This window comes from Montipora foliosa, chromosome 13, assembly GCF_036669935.1.
Source record: "Montipora foliosa isolate CH-2021 chromosome 13, ASM3666993v2, whole genome shotgun sequence".
In the NCBI taxonomy this organism is placed as follows: Eukaryota; Metazoa; Cnidaria; class Anthozoa; order Scleractinia; family Acroporidae; genus Montipora; species Montipora foliosa.
In genome coordinates, this window is record NC_090881.1 from 12,232,700 (window position 1) to 12,250,486 (window position 17,787).

A 17,787-nucleotide genomic window follows, 5' to 3' on the forward strand; every position below is an offset into this window, starting at 1 on the left:
TCAACTTTCCTCGTAAAGTTCCATCTACTAAACCAGCAATGAACCTATCACGACATGCTTGATCTTCAAAATCCCCATATTCATAATACTTGGCTCGCTTCCCAGGCACTAATAGACCTTCCTTCAGCTTCAACCATCCTTGTTCGCGCGGCTTGAAGACTTACACTGCGTCCAAATCTCTTGATGAGGACTTGAAGAACTTTTTCTTGGTTACCTCTATCCTCGACAGACAAACCAAGTGTCTTATTAGTTGTGTTTGAGAGGTAACCTCTTTATCCTCGTTTGAAGCCTGGCACGCAGGGTAGACATGCATAAATCCGGCTTTTTCCACTGATCCTTTTTATCTTCGCTGTTAGTGTTATATTGGCAGCCAGCTTTAGGAACAAACCATCCCATTACCGTGCAATAATCAATGTAATCAAGAATGAAGCGGTCTAACGCCTCTCGCTCATCAACGCTACTATCAACGCTCATCAACGCTACTATTGTGAATTTGGCCCAAACTTGTTTATATGTCTCCAAGGGCACACCTTTTTTTTCCAACCATCCGTTGCTTAGGCAATTCTTGGGAACTGTTTGAAGCCAATGTTCACTGCCATTCTCTCCTCTTTAATTTATCTTCGCCGCCAATTAATGTCGAGCTTGGTTTATTGTCTAATTGTATACATTAGGTAGGGTCGCTCCGTCCGTGTGTCAGTGGTCTTGCCCCTACAGGAGCTTTCCACAGAACACGTATAACATTCAGCCGCTGATTTACCTCTTCGTCGAGTTCTCGTTAATATTCTATTTAACTGTGATGTTATGTACAACACTGAAACCAAACGGCAAATTCTCTGGTAACTTTTTCGAGTTGGATACCAGAGACGGAATCAACAATTTTCTGGCTATTTATAATTTTCTTTATTTGTACTCATCTCTGCACAGTCTTCTGGTAAAAAGCAATTTGAAATTAGTTAGTCAAGAGTTATTTGAAAGAAAGCTTGTTGTCCATTTTTGCTTCACTATTGAAAGAAGTGGTTCTTCAGTGAAGGGATTGATCAACATTGTTCCAGATAAGAGAAGGCTTCCCGACCCGACAGAAGAAATTAGTTTCTTGGCTAAAAAATACGTTGTTAACTCTAAAGGCGAGGAATGATTAACATTCCTCATTCATTGTAAAGAAGAACCTTGTCACAAGGTGATCACGTGCACCTTTGTGGTTGCCTAGCACTTGATTGCCTCCTTCTGACAGAACATCGTGCCCTTGTCCACGAATTTTAGTGCTTTTACGATCGATTGTCATTAATATTTCGCTGAGAATTCGAATTCGAAATTAAGAGTTTTATATAAAAGCTAAATTATTTTTTCTTCATCTGTCTTTTGGCTTCCCTTTTGCTCTTACCGTGTAGCAGTAAAAAAACCCTCGATCATCGAGAACGGGTGGAAAGTATGTGGCATCCTGGAGGCCTAAGAAAATAGTTTACGTGACCTTTTGATTGACTGCTTTAGGCTCGTCTCAAAGGGGTGCAGGGATGGCGCAGTGGTGAGAGCACTCGTCTCCCACCAATGTGGCACGGGTTCGATTCCCAGACTCAGCGTCATATGTGGGTTGAGTTTGTTGGTTCTCTACTCTGCACCGAGAGGTTTCCTCCGGGTGCTCCGGTTTCCCCTCTCCTCAAAACCAAAATTTGACTTGATTTGTGTTAATTGTTAATTCCCATTGCTTTTTCTCAATGCAAATGTGATAATAAACGATCTTTTTGACCCCACTAGATGGGGATTAAAAGCAATTTTTAATTATATCAACGGGGATAACTTTTTACGGTATTTAATTTTTCTGGTGTTTTTTTCTGCTGGAAATTATTTTTGCGGATCAAGTACATCGGCAAAACCCGCAAAAATTAAATCCCGCGAAATAAAAGTGCTACACCGTAACCCCCGTCCTTTGTGATACCATTTGGTGCAAGCGTAAACGAAGAAAAAATGTGACCTGTCATCAGATTAGACTGAAAAGAAGAGAAATTATGAAGCGGAAAAAAATATGTTCAGTCCTTCCTTAGCGTTAGCATAAGCGTTTGCTCAGTGCAACTTCAGACATGTATGACATGCAGGAAAACGTCCGTCAGAGTAATTTGCAGCTAGTTTTCATGCAGACTATTTCACGTGAAGGAGCTGTGTCACCTTCTTTTAGGGCGTTTCGCGAAAATCTAGTCAATCACGAGTTTTAAACTAAAAAGTGATAATATGGAGTTCCCTTACCAATAAAATTATCGTTATATCACAACCGTAATCCGTTTCAATCTTGTACATTTATGTCCATCCAAGCTTCTCTTTCCTTTTGCAGAATTACTTTTGCGTTGTTTAACAATTTTGAGTGATTATTGCAATGTTTCATTCTATTTTTTGGGCATTTTGGGAAAAAAAAAAAGGAAGGGAAAGCAACTTATGAAGTGCCTAGTCGTTCTGGCGCTGGAGCACTAATTGGGGACTCTGTAAACTGAAATTAACAATTAACACAAATGTGAAATGAACAATTAACACAAATTTTCAGGAGAGGAGAGGACCAACAAATTCAACCCACTTATGACGCTGAGTCTGGGAATCGAGCTCTCATCACTGCGCCATCCATGCACCCCAAATCATGGAATTATATCACTTTAAGAGACATAGCCCCTTTAAAGAAAAAATGAGTGAGTTTCACTCCAGAGCCTGTTTTGTTATCTTTGAACTGATTTTATTACCAAAGACTAAAACAGTAAAAGACGTAAAAACGGGACACCACGTTACAAAGTAATTCAACGTGTGAACGTGTGAGCCGAAGGGCCATTGCTGGCATTACGTCTGGCTGACCCCTCAAATGGTGTACATCACACCCTCCCACTTAAAGAAAATTACTGGAACGCTCCAGTTCAATACCACCCAGCTCAGTGCATTCTCTTTTGTTGTGTAACACGTTCCACGGGTAGCCCAGTTGACACTCTTGGATCGTCTAGTTTCTTTGAAACCTCATCAACCATTTTGAGTATAACAATCGCTCTCCTTCGCTGTTTATACTAGGAGGTTCGATCCACGGAGAGAAAAACAAGAAGGGCATGGCAGCTATAGTCTCTGTGGAGGTGAGAGGGTAATCCTAACCAATTCTGAAACAATTCAACTTGACTTCACTTGCACAATACCAGTATTACTCTTTTTATCATCCTTTATTTAAATTAACACAAACCTTCTGGGAGGTCGTACTAACTGCACAAAGCCATTCAAAATAATCCTTATCCACAAACACATCTGGGCCGCTTAAACGTTTGCAGGTTTCTTGCTCAGAAAATTAAATGAATGCTAAGACCAAACAAAAGATATATTTTGAACTATGCAATTAAATTACCAAATTCTAGTCAATAGGTTTTGTTGAAATCTACCCTGCGCCAAAACAAGTTTGCTAATTCATTTTACCGGTTAAAATTTAATTTATTCGTTTTTGGCGCTGGAATGCAGCTGACTCAAACAAGCTAACGCTTGCTCGCGGTGGTTTCTCTCTCAAGAAGCGTAGGAGAAACCAACTGCTTGCAGAGACGTTGAAATCTGCCTCAGTGAATAAAAATTGCGATAATTGGGAATAATGCCAGGTACAAAGAATAATTTCTGATAAACAATCCATCTTTTCTTCACGTTCATTTTCTGTCATTTTATTTCGTTTCAGTCAACAGGTTAAGCCACCAGGAACTCAGTTTCAATGAGTTTACAGGGCAGTTTTTTCCACAATTTCACGCAGTCCTTAACACAATTCATTTTTTTGAAACAAAAGTAACAGCTAAAATTCCCAATTTGCTTGGCCTTTCGCAGTTGCGGACACATTGACCAGTGTCCTCAGTGCTTCTGAGGAGTAAAGTCTGTAAGTGGCCACTAAGAGTTAAAGGGTTAACCTGTAACTTTGCGTGGTTTCATTGAAATGCGACTTTTTCGATTTTTTATAGTTTATGAAGAAGACTATTAGAGAGTTACTGTAGAAAAAGAAAAACAAACAAAAAATACATACTATGTTGTTCATTCCTAGGCATTTCGTACTGTGGATTGAGGTCTTGCTATGGCATCTGCTTTTCAAGAATCGCAAGACAAATATGACACAGACAAATCTGGTAAAGTTAAAGTCACGTTTTTAGCTTCCGAATGGGGATCCAGCAAGGGTGGTCTTTCCACCCTAAACAGAAATTTAGCCATTCATTTGGCCAAATCCTCGGATGTAGAAATCTCATTTTTTGTACCACAATGCACTGAGAAGGACAAGACAGAAGCCCTTATGCACAACATTAGCATTGTTAAAGCACCACATATGGTTGGTTATGATGAGCTGGAATTGCTTAGCTTCCCACCAGATGATCTACAAATTGAGGTGGTTGTTGGTCACGGAGTAAAACTAGGACGTCAGGTACAGGCCATAAGAAGATCTCGTCAGTGTAAATGGGTGCAAGTGGTGCATACAGACCCAGAGGAGATGGGAATGTTTAAATGTTACGCAGATCCGATTTCCAGGGGCGAAGAAAAGCATAATGATGAGGTGAAGCTTTGCGAAAAGGCTGACTTTGTTGTTGCAATAGGACCTAAGCTGGCAGAGGCCTTTCGCTCATACCTTCGATTTTGCAAATATCAGACTATTTTTAACTTAACACCAGGTATTTTTGAAAAATTTCTTAGTGTAGGAGCCGCAGCAATAAATATTTAGGAGCACCATACTTCAACGAGTTACAGTAGTCGACCTTTGATGTAATGAAAGCATGTACCAGAGATTTCGTAGTTTCCATGTTAGGAAACTTCCTTATGTTGGATATAGAGCGTAAGTGAAAAAATGCAGATTTACACACTGCTGTTACGTGCGGGGCCATGGACAGAGATTCATCAAGTGTGACACCAATGTCCTTTGCTGTTGAGGAACAGTCAACCACCTCATCAACAATTGTCAAATCATGAATGTTTGGTCTTGGACGATAACGAGATGAAATTACCAGCACCTCCGTTTTTTCTTGCATGGTCTAGGTTGAGTCGATTTTGTACGATCCAAAGGTCAATATCACGAACACAGGCCCTCCATCCTGGTCTTGCTCAGTTCCATGTCATTTGTACAGCATGTTTTAAACGATATGTACAGCTGCCTGTCATCGGCATAGGGATGGAAATTCATTTGATGATTCTTGGCGATGACACCCAGTGGAGAAGTGTATAGAGAATACAAGTAAATGTACGAAGTGCTAGGGGTGTTGATGATGAGATTAGTTGCATTGTTTGCTAATTCTTGATTAACTATAAGATTCTGAATGGTGTTTTTGACAAGTTTTTGATTTGTGGAGGTGAGATCTTTCTGGATTTTGGCATAAAACAAGGTGTCATAAAGTTGCCGAAAAGCTTTTTTTTGGTAAAGGTCGGACCGCCAGACAACTACCACGCCGCCTTTGTCAGCTGATTTGACAACTGTCATTGCGTTTACTAAGATTTTTAAGCGCCGCAAATTTAAGAGGCAAATTGTCCCTCTGGTGGAGTTCATTTAGATTTGCGAACTTGAAGTGTTTCAAAAATGTCTTCGTTGGAAGTGTCCGAATCATCCTCTTTGTCACGAAAAAAGGCTTTTAACTGAACGCGACGAAAGAATTTTTCAACATCTTGCTTAATAGAAAATACGTTGGTGCGTTTGGTAATAGGGACAAAATTAAGGCCCTTACGTAGGACAGATTTCTCTGAGTCAGTAAGCGGAAGATCTTCTGGAATTGTAAGTACGGTATTATGGATATGCAATGTAGTGTCGTTGGTAATCTGCGGACCTATTAATTGTTGAAGTTTTAAAGTCTTGGTTTGGTGTAAATGGTCAAACAGTCCAGACAAACAGTTCACGGATTTTAGCGCGAATCGATTGTAATAAAACTACTGGACAGATTTTGGAAAGTTCGGTGCGGCACTGAAGAATTTGTTTGTCAAGTACGTTTCGTTTTTGGCACATAGCTCTAATTGTGATCCTCATAATATTACGTGAAAAAGAATTTTGCTCGAATCGAATTTGGTGAAGATATTGATTCCAATGAGAGAATGTAGAATCATGGAAGATTGAGCGAAAACCTTTGTGAATGACTTTAGAATGGAGGCAGCGGTCGATGAAATTGATGTAACTACAAAATCTAGTTTTCGCGAAACTGAGAATGGCTAAACGGAAAGCTAAGTTGCTGCTAAGCGCGGGAAAAGGAAAAAGATAACTTACGATTTCCTGGGGTAGCTCCTTGTTGCGTTTCTTCAAGCTTGGCATCGTCGTCTTGGGTCTCCTGTTAGAAATCTGTGGATTTAAAAATACTAGAGCACACGGTTAGTGGTCGCAGCGGTTGAACAACAAATGACTGAAGGGGGTAGTTTTTAAAGAAACTGTGGTGCTGCATGGGTGTGGGAGTAGTATACAAAAATTTGGTTTATCAACTGAGTTGATAATGTAACTTGGCCACCGTACAGAGAATTTAAAGCTGACCTTTTGAGCGTTAGTCCTTTGTCAGAGCGAATCGAGGAATTGTGAGTAATGTGCATTTTTTTAGTAAAGTAGGAGCTACGCTATTGGTTGGTAACATGGCAACGTGAAAAATAGGAATACATTAGTTGAATGAAAAGCGTTCGTTAATACCGTACAAATCACAAAGAATCGTTCACCGTTTCACGTGTAACTCCAATAACAGCAGAGACGCGTTTTGTCCATTGCAGGCTACTTAAGTTACTCCTCCTTAAAGCAATCGATATTCAAACATTGCTATGAAATAATCTTCATGTTAAATTTCTTGTTGTTTCAGGAACACATCTTGTTCAATCCCTTTTGATCAATGTGGAAACCGACTAAACTTTCTACCTCGAAAAATGAAAATTTAAAACCGAGAGTAGTGAACGCTAAACCAAGTATGGGATGTGTTTGTTGGGTTAAGACTGTCATTCGTGAGAACACATTACACGTTTGGATGCTACATATAAACTACAAATAGCTATCGCTAAGTGCCAACGAGACAGTCAATATAATACATAGTTTCCAGATTTGTATCAGGGTTCCAAAATACCCAACAGTAGTTGCATTTTTTCATTCGAGAGTACTGCAACTCATCTAATCTAGTTATCAATAATACATTAGTATCTCCAACAACAATGCTGTAATTTTTGAGCAGCAGTAATATTAACAGGAATATACAATAATTAATTTGAATGAAATCAGTGCCATGTAAAAGAAAAAAAAATCACCAAAGCGTTTTCAGTTTGAAACATGTAATAAAAATCAAACTCTCTCGCACATGAAAGTTATTTCACTTGTAGAATTTTATTTTGCAAGATACAGCCATGAATTACAAGTCAAATTGATCGTTGAATTGTTTATTTTAAAGACAACATTTTTCCTTTGGAAATTAACTTAAACTGTTCACAACTCAATAGTAACAAAACAAAAAACAAACTTCTCTACTCGCGAGCCGAAGGCCGAAATTGACTACAGCGGCCGATAAGAACACGTACGCCGGTTTACTTTTCAGCTCGTTCTCTCAATATAGAACTCGCTGGTTGAAAAAAAAATTAAGAACACTCAAAGCAAGTGTACACAATACTCACTATCCGAACACAATATCATCAATAGTGGCGCGCTTCATGTAAGTTTGTCTAATGGCATCACACATCAAAACACGCGCTTTCATTGCTCCCTACTAAAATCTCCAGGGAATCTACACCTTCCGTTACCCTTTTAATGGCACTATCGAGAATTTTTCGTCCTGCAGCAATAATTAGTGTGGCATTAGGCCCCGCCTCGCGAGCCTTGCGTCTTCGGTCGGCTTGCTCGTTAGCAATTAAAGTAAAATATATGTGAACTCGTGCTTTTTCGCCGTGCTTAAAAGAAAACCCGACACTGGAAACTATCCATTGAATTCATAAATTGAGCAATCAGTCCTTAATTCGCACGACCATCAAGAAATAATCACAAAGCTGTATTTAGAATGCAAAGGAATTGCTTTCAACTAACAATGCCTTTCTCTGAACAATAAATATGAAGTTTGAGATCTAGTATTTTCTCGGTAATAATTGACTGATGTTAAACAGATATTTGAGTCAAATTGATGTTGCATTGTTCCTTTCCACGTCGATTTCTTAGCATGAATGATTCACGATTTCTTCATCACATTAGAAAAGAGCACAAGACCTATTTCGTTGCAGTTCTCTTTGGTAGTTACATAACAGTTTAATATTGCTTACAAAAACGATAAATAGATTTGCATCATGACCCAACATGACCTTCTTGAAGCGATAATCGAAGGTAATGAAAGTTAAATATAGGAAGTGAAGTGAACTTTGCAGAATCCTTAAATATTAAGGAAGCTTCATAGATGTAATCACATTTTACTTACCATGTCTGTGAGCGGATCTTAGTATGTTTTCTGTATTCTGTTTCTGTTAGTGTTTGTTTGTCCTGCCTAAATTAGCTTGTTTTTTTTTTGTTTCAGTTTTTCAAAGTTCTTGCACATTTTTTTGTAACGTAATATACACCCTTCGTTTTCTCGTTGTTCATAATTTAGTCTTGTAGTATGTGAACGTAAAAATAACGCAAAAAGAGAACAATTAAAATTGCTCTCTTTTTGCATTCGATGCAGGCCTACGTGCAGTTCGCTAAGTGGTTTAAGTCTTTCGGAGGGTAATACTTTCTTTGGGTTTCACAAACCAACCCTGTCTGCCCCACAGGCCTGATGACACCTCTTCCATAGGTGTGCAGAGTAGCATGAGATTGCCTGATAAGACAATTTACAGTAAAACCTGCTGGACACATGCTCCAGAAGTCATCCAATGCCAGAGTATTAGTTGTCGACGCGGTATCCAATTGGAGTGTCTTCCATACAAAATAACTCCTAGTCTTAGCAACTGAAAACTTGAAGAAATTTTTTCCCTTTCTGCACAGAAACAGTTTTCACAGAGTGAATGTCTTGGGTATCAGTCTTTTTGCATCTGTAGAGGATTCAGTTCTTAGCAATTTCCACAACAATACGAATTGCCACAATGACTCCCTCCTTGTTTCGATGGCCGTTAGTGTTCAACTTTCCTCGTAAAGTTCCATCTACTAAACCAGCAATGAACCTATCACGACATGCTTGATCTTCAAAATCCCCATATTCATAATACTTGGCTCGCTTCCCAGGCACTAATAGACCTTCCTTCAGCTTCAACCATCCTTGTTCGCGCGGCTTGAAGACTTACACTGCGTCCAAATCTCTTGATGAGGACTTGAAGAACTTTTTCTTGGTTACCTCTATCCTCGACAGACAAACCAAGTGTCTTATTAGTTGTGTTTGAGAGGTAACCTCTTTATCCTCGTTTGAAGCCTGGCACGCAGGGTAGACATGCATAAATCCGGCTTTTTCCACTGATCCTTTTTATCTTCGCTGTTAGTGTTATATTGGCAGCCAGCTTTAGGAACAAACCATCCCATTACCGTGCAATAATCAATGTAATCAAGAATGAAGCGGTCTAACGCCTCTCGCTCATCAACGCTACTATCAACGCTCATCAACGCTACTATTGTGAATTTGGCCCAAACTTGTTTATATGTCTCCAAGGGCACACCTTTTTTTTCCAACCATCCGTTGCTTAGGCAATTCTTGGGAACTGTTTGAAGCCAATGTTCACTGCCATTCTCTCCTCTTTAATTTATCTTCGCCGCCAATTAATGTCGAGCTTGGTTTATTGTCTAATTGTATACATTAGGTAGGGTCGCTCCGTCCGTGTGTCAGTGGTCTTGCCCCTACAGGAGCTTTCCACAGAACACGTATAACATTCAGCCGCTGATTTACCTCTTCGTCGAGTTCTCGTTAATATTCTATTTAACTGTGATGTTATGTACAACACTGAAACCAAACGGCAAATTCTCTGGTAACTTTTTCGAGTTGGATACCAGAGACGGAATCAACAATTTTCTGGCTATTTATAATTTTCTTTATTTGTACTCATCTCTGCACAGTCTTCTGGTAAAAAGCAATTTGAAATTAGTTAGTCAAGAGTTATTTGAAAGAAAGCTTGTTGTCCATTTTTGCTTCACTATTGAAAGAAGTGGTTCTTCAGTGAAGGGATTGATCAACATTGTTCCAGATAAGAGAAGGCTTCCCGACCCGACAGAAGAAATTAGTTTCTTGGCTAAAAAATACGTTGTTAACTCTAAAGGCGAGGAATGATTAACATTCCTCATTCATTGTAAAGAAGAACCTTGTCACAAGGTGATCACGTGCACCTTTGTGGTTGCCTAGCACTTGATTGCCTCCTTCTGACAGAACATCGTGCCCTTGTCCACGAATTTTAGTGCTTTTACGATCGATTGTCATTAATATTTCGCTGAGAATTCGAATTCGAAATTAAGAGTTTTATATAAAAGCTAAATTATTTTTTCTTCATCTGTCTTTTGGCTTCCCTTTTGCTCTTACCGTGTAGCAGTAAAAAAACCCTCGATCATCGAGAACGGGTGGAAAGTATGTGGCATCCTGGAGGCCTAAGAAAATAGTTTACGTGACCTTTTGATTGACTGCTTTAGGCTCGTCTCAAAGGGGTGCAGGGATGGCGCAGTGGTGAGAGCACTCGTCTCCCACCAATGTGGCACGGGTTCGATTCCCAGACTCAGCGTCATATGTGGGTTGAGTTTGTTGGTTCTCTACTCTGCACCGAGAGGTTTCCTCCGGGTGCTCCGGTTTCCCCTCTCCTCAAAACCAAAATTTGACTTGATTTGTGTTAATTGTTAATTCCCATTGCTTTTTCTCAATGCAAATGTGATAATAAACGATCTTTTTGACCCCACTAGATGGGGATTAAAAGCAATTTTTAATTATATCAACGGGGATAACTTTTTACGGTATTTAATTTTTCTGGTGTTTTTTTCTGCTGGAAATTATTTTTGCGGATCAAGTACATCGGCAAAACCCGCAAAAATTAAATCCCGCGAAATAAAAGTGCTACACCGTAACCCCCGTCCTTTGTGATACCATTTGGTGCAAGCGTAAACGAAGAAAAAATGTGACCTGTCATCAGATTAGACTGAAAAGAAGAGAAATTATGAAGCGGAAAAAAATATGTTCAGTCCTTCCTTAGCGTTAGCATAAGCGTTTGCTCAGTGCAACTTCAGACATGTATGACATGCAGGAAAACGTCCGTCAGAGTAATTTGCAGCTAGTTTTCATGCAGACTATTTCACGTGAAGGAGCTGTGTCACCTTCTTTTAGGGCGTTTCGCGAAAATCTAGTCAATCACGAGTTTTAAACTAAAAAGTGATAATATGGAGTTCCCTTACCAATAAAATTATCGTTATATCACAACCGTAATCCGTTTCAATCTTGTACATTTATGTCCATCCAAGCTTCTCTTTCCTTTTGCAGAATTACTTTTGCGTTGTTTAACAATTTTGAGTGATTATTGCAATGTTTCATTCTATTTTTTGGGCATTTTGGGAAAAAAAAAAAGGAAGGGAAAGCAACTTATGAAGTGCCTAGTCGTTCTGGCGCTGGAGCACTAATTGGGGACTCTGTAAACTGAAATTAACAATTAACACAAATGTGAAATGAACAATTAACACAAATTTTCAGGAGAGGAGAGGACCAACAAATTCAACCCACTTATGACGCTGAGTCTGGGAATCGAGCTCTCATCACTGCGCCATCCATGCACCCCAAATCATGGAATTATATCACTTTAAGAGACATAGCCCCTTTAAAGAAAAAATGAGTGAGTTTCACTCCAGAGCCTGTTTTGTTATCTTTGAACTGATTTTATTACCAAAGACTAAAAAAGTAAAAGACGTAAAAACGGGACACCACGTTACAAAGTAATTCAACGTGTGAACGTGTGAGCCGAAGGGCCATTGCTGGCATTACGTCTGGCTGACCCCTCAAATGGTGTACATCACACCCTCCCACTTAAAGAAAATTACTGGAACGCTCCAGTTCAATACCACCCAGCTCAGTGCATTCTCTTTTGTTGTGTAACACGTTCCACGGGTAGCCCAGTTGACACTCTTGGATCGTCTAGTTTCTTTGAAACCTCATCAACCATTTTGAGTATAACAATCGCTCTCCTTCGCTGTTTATACTAGGAGGTTCGATCCACGGAGAGAAAAACAAGAAGGGCATGGCAGCTATAGTCTCTGTGGAGGTGAGAGGGTAATCCTAACCAATTCTGAAACAATTCAACTTGACTTCACTTGCACAATACCAGTATTACTCTTTTTATCATCCTTTATTTAAATTAACACAAACCTTCTGGGAGGTCGTACTAACTGCACAAAGCCATTCAAAATAATCCTTATCCACAAACACATCTGGGCCGCTTAAACGTTTGCAGGTTTCTTGCTCAGAAAATTAAATGAATGCTAAGACCAAACAAAAGATATATTTTGAACTATGCAATTAAATTACCAAATTCTAGTCAATAGGTTTTGTTGAAATCTACCCTGCGCCAAAACAAGTTTGCTAATTCATTTTACCGGTTAAAATTTAATTTATTCGTTTTTGGCGCTGGAATGCAGCTGACTCAAACAAGCTAACGCTTGCTCGCGGTGGTTTCTCTCTCAAGAAGCGTAGGAGAAACCAACTGCTTGCAGAGACGTTGAAATCTGCCTCAGTGAATAAAAATTGCGATAATTGGGAATAATGCCAGGTACAAAGAATAATTTCTGATAAACAATCCATCTTTTCTTCACGTTCATTTTCTGTCATTTTATTTCGTTTCAGTCAACAGGTTAAGCCACCAGGAACTCAGTTTCAATGAGTTTACAGGGCAGTTTTTTCCACAATTTCACGCAGTCCTTAACACAATTCATTTTTTTGAAACAAAAGTAACAGCTAAAATTCCCAATTTGCTTGGCCTTTCGCAGTTGCGGACACATTGACCAGTGTCCTCAGTGCTTCTGAGGAGTAAAGTCTGTAAGTGGCCACTAAGAGTTAAAGGGTTAACCTGTAACTTTGCGTGGTTTCATTGAAATGCGACTTTTTCGATTTTTTATAGTTTATGAAGAAGACTATTAGAGAGTTACTGTAGAAAAAGAAAAACAAACAAAAAATACATACTATGTTGTTCATTCCTAGGCATTTCGTACTGTGGATTGAGGTCTTGCTATGGCATCTGCTTTTCAAGAATCGCAAGACAAATATGACACAGACAAATCTGGTAAAGTTAAAGTCACGTTTTTAGCTTCCGAATGGGGATCCAGCAAGGGTGGTCTTTCCACCCTAAACAGAAATTTAGCCATTCATTTGGCCAAATCCTCAGATGTAGAAATCTCATTTTTTGTACCACAATGCACTGAGAAGGACAAGACAGAAGCCCTTATGCACAACATTAGCATTGTTAAAGCACCACATATGGTTGGTTATGATGAGCTGGAATTGCTTAGCTTCCCACCAGATGATCTACAAATTGAGGTGGTTGTTGGTCACGGAGTAAAACTAGGACGTCAGGTACAGGCCATAAGAAGATCTCGTCAGTGTAAATGGGTGCAAGTGGTGCATACAGACCCAGAGGAGATGGGAATGTTTAAATGTTACGCAGATCCGATTTCCAGGGGCGAAGAAAAGCATAATGATGAGGTGAAGCTTTGCGAAAAGGCTGACTTTGTTGTTGCAATAGGACCTAAGCTGGCAGAGGCCTTTCGCTCATACCTTCGATTTTGCAAATATCAGACTATTTTTAACTTAACACCAGGTATTTTTGAAGAATTTCTTAGTGTTGAGCAAGTCCCTGGAGAAGGAAATCATCGCAGTGTTTTGGTGTTTGGCCGTGGTGATGTCGAAGATTTCAAACTAAAGGGATTTGACATTGCAGGAAAGGCTATTGCTTCGCTTGTTGACACTTCGCTTGTCTTCGTTGGAGCACCAGATGGAAAATATCAAGAGATAGCGGAGTATTTCATGCAGTGTGATCTACCAGCTTATCGCTTGAGAGTTCGAGGTTATGACCAAAGTCGAGAAAGTTTAAAGAAGTTATTTTGTGAAGTAGACCTTATGCTTATGCCTCCTAGAACCGATGGTTTTGGATTGACTGGGCTTGAAGGCTTGTCAGCTGGTCTTCCAGTTCTTATTAGCAAGAATTCTGGGTTTGGGGAAGCCCTATGCAAAGTTAAACCGTCTTCATCATTCGTGATTGACTCAGATAATCCAGATGTGTGGGCTGCGGCCATCAAGAGCATCATATGGGATAAAGACAGGCAGTGCCGTCTTGATGACGCTGAAAACATGCGCATACTATATGACAAGAAATACAGCTGGACCAAACAAGGTGATGCGCTTAGAAGCAAGATTATCGGACTTGCTCGTGGTAAGAAGCCAGGGCTATAAAATTGATATTTTGCATTCAGCTTGGCCTCTGCTACCTCCTTTCACGCCCCTAGCCTCACCCATAAAAATTATGAACCCACCCAATACTGTGAAATTGAAATTTTGATCAGGTGTACAAATGTACTGTAAACACAGTCAAATGTGAAATAAGCCTGGCTCACAGGTGAGCTACACACCAAATTAATGAGCTCAGCGTCCTTTCTCTTAGGGGTGAAAAGATTGATGTCAAATTTGGTGCCGAGTTTCCTAATATCTGAATTTCATTTTTTACAGCTTGTTTCCAATTTCAAATTCATGTTGCTATTATCACTGAGCTTCACTTCAGCTAGTGCAACAGAAAATTGTGGGAAGGAAAATACTCAATGTTGTAAAAAGCAATTTTCACTAAAATTGCGGAAAGAATGTTTCAAGTTGTTGACCTGTCAAATCCGGAGGAGTTGAATACTCTTATGTATTATCTTGAAAGGACGCGTAAAGTATTGCCTCTTTGTGTTGAGTCACGCAACGCTACAGCTGTAGTTCAAAATTTTTGTTTGTTGTCTTTGAAGCTGCTACTTTGGAATTTGATCAAGAAGTGTGAAACAGGGAAATTCCAATAATGTTATTTTGCAGGGAACCATAACATAGCTGCATGGTGATTCATTGATGTAGAGTCAATCTTTATAATGGTACAGTTCCTAGAAAGTGTTGCAACTCCTTTGAACCTCCTTAATTAACGTGTGGTCTTTTTTAAAAGAAATGTTCACTCAAGGAAAGAGGGAAGAGGGATACACAAGCGACAAGTTGGGAGAGATCGAAGGTAGGCTGGCAAAGCTAGACTTCAAACAGAAATACTGACTAATAAAAGGCCTTAAGTATCATTGTCTGAGAAAGTGTTCCAGGGGACAAAAGTTGTGTTCAACCGATTTCGCTGAAACTTGGCACAGAAGTTGGGTATAATGAGATATTTCAAAAGCCACTTTGGCTCACTTTTCTGAGTTTTAGTTTTGGAGTTACAGAGGGAGGGGGTCTCATTTTTTGCCCTTTGAGCACCAAAAATCCGGCCTTCCAGGGGGCATTTTGAAAGTGTGATAAGACCCCAGTGGTAAATTGTGCTGCCAAATGAATTTGATCATGAACTCTACTATAATAGAGCTTTCAGTTCATGCATGTAACTTTGTCTTCAAGGTATTGCACAGAGAGCAGCCTGGGACTAGAGTTTGGCCTAAATTGATGTTAAAATTATAACCCAAAATAGCCATTTTTCAAAATTTCACTTTATTCACCTGCCTTCTTGCATAACTTCCAAACCTATACCATTGTTTACTTTAGTCACCCAGTTATCAAAATCACTTGAGAAAAATTTGGCTTATTATGGTTTATTGAATTTTTGGAACAAACACTTCATGCCCCTCTAAGGCGATGCAAAATGGAATTTTGAGCCTAATTCAGGCCATAAACAAACCAAATTGTTGACAAGGAAGCCCTTATTCTGTATTTGCTAAGTGAAGATGAATTGTCAAAGCCAAATCAGTTTCGTTGTTTAAAAATAACACCGCTTCTTACCTTAAAATTGATCTAAAACGGGCCTCTGATTAGCGCAACAAACACATAATTTAGCAAATCAAAGGTGATTTTATTCTTTGAAAACCTAGTAACCACCAAAGAACACAAATGATTATGTTCTGATGTACATATAACAATCTTTTTACAAGATGCTTAAATTTTTCTTTGATTTATAGTCGTCAGTTTCACGTCATATTTCCAAGCATTAACCCAAGCATGGGAAGTCTCCATATTTTGTCAGGCCCATTTTTTATATTTCTACCAGATAAATTTAGCTTATAAGAAGGTTCGTTAACATGTAATCTTCGTCTGACCTTGTAATAGCCTGAAAAGTTGGTTTAAATACCCATCAGCAAAGGATCATGACCATACATACGTAGATTACACAGACATATACAAGCTTCTGTGAGCAGTATCGAGGTGAACTGTGATTTTCCGAGTCCTTTAGAGCTGAAAAAATGAAACCATCCATCCACGGTTAGGAGAGCTGGATAACAAAAAGCTTGTTTTGCTTTTATAAAGAAAATAACCCAAACAAAGTCTTGCATTGAGATGATGCACTTGTTACTACATTAAGCTAGCTGGTCCGCCATTTTGGACTTGAAGAGTGTGGGGACTGGACCGAGTTCCCGTCCAATCTTTCTCCCGTTTCGCGGGAATTTTTTCTGTTTTTCATCAGGTGTGTTCGAAATTCTAGAAAGTGATCTGTTTCAGGATAATTTTCGATGGCACTTTATTCCTTTGAAGAGGTAAATGACCAGTGCAGTGTCACGTCGTGGGCTGTGCAAGAAACAGGAATGCTTCCTTTGGTGTCTTGCGATGGTGACATGACTGCATGATTAAAGCACAAGTAGAAGAGTTCAGGTGTGTCCGGGAAAGAAGAGGAAGAACTGGTGATGCCAAAGCTACAGGTGCTTCAAAGTATCAGTTAGGGATCATATACGCTCACAAATGACATTTATCGTGATCTAGGGGACTCTTCTGACTCAAGAGAGATTTAGAGACGACGATATGTAAATTCCTATATTGTCGTCTCAAATTGTTTGTTTATGGTTGATTGATTCGCATGTTAATATCCTGGGTCCTTAGGAAGAGCACTAAACATTCACAAATTTGTCCGAAAAAAGAAACAAGTACGATAAGAATAACTTGAAGGCTGTTTTTCGTCTGTTCGAGCTGCTTGTTTACATTAAGCTTGTCACTTGCACACGCTTATCATGCAATGCACAATTCAGTTACCGTTTTCCATTATTTACCCTTTTCGTCAAAGATATTTGCAAACATGCTGCATCTAAGTTTTTCGACGAAATTGACATTTTCAGGGAGAAAATGTCACTCAAACGTCGTCGCAAAATCGACCGAATTAGTTGATATTATTGGATTTGCTTGGAATAATGCATAGGCAATGAACACACATATGTCGTACTTGAATGGGAACTGACTCTGAATCGTTCACGGAAGATTTGCGTATATTTGTAGAAGAAAATGTTTCATTATTTAATTTAAAAAATTGTTTAAAATAATCTTAACTATTCAATTAAAAGAATAATGAAAAAATATACCTAAATAAGAGTGTTATCTGCTAAAACTCTCTAAAATTCCCTAAAAAAACTCTTTTATTCTTTTCAGTATTCTCCTATATATACTGCTATTTAAGTTCTAGTATTTGTCAATTTTTTTTTTGAGATTTTCTAAAATTCTTTTTCGTGTCTAAAATTCCCAAAACAATTCCTGCGGAATTATGTAGCTAAGCCTATTCTAAGTTGACTTGTCTTCGACGAAACAGGCAAATAAAGGAGACCGGTTGAGTTTCAATGCAAGCTCGCTCGAATTGTGCATTGCCAAACGTGACAAGCTGAATGTAAACAAACAGCTCGAGCAGACAAAAAACAGCATTCAAGTTATTTCTATTATTGTTATT

General features: G+C 39.1%; 1 pseudogene; it reads left to right on the forward strand.

Annotated features, from left to right (window-relative positions):
- The window catches only part of LOC137983629 (uncharacterized), a 60,718-nt pseudogene that overhangs the window by 19,500 nt on the left and 23,431 nt on the right, over nt 1-17,787 (forward strand).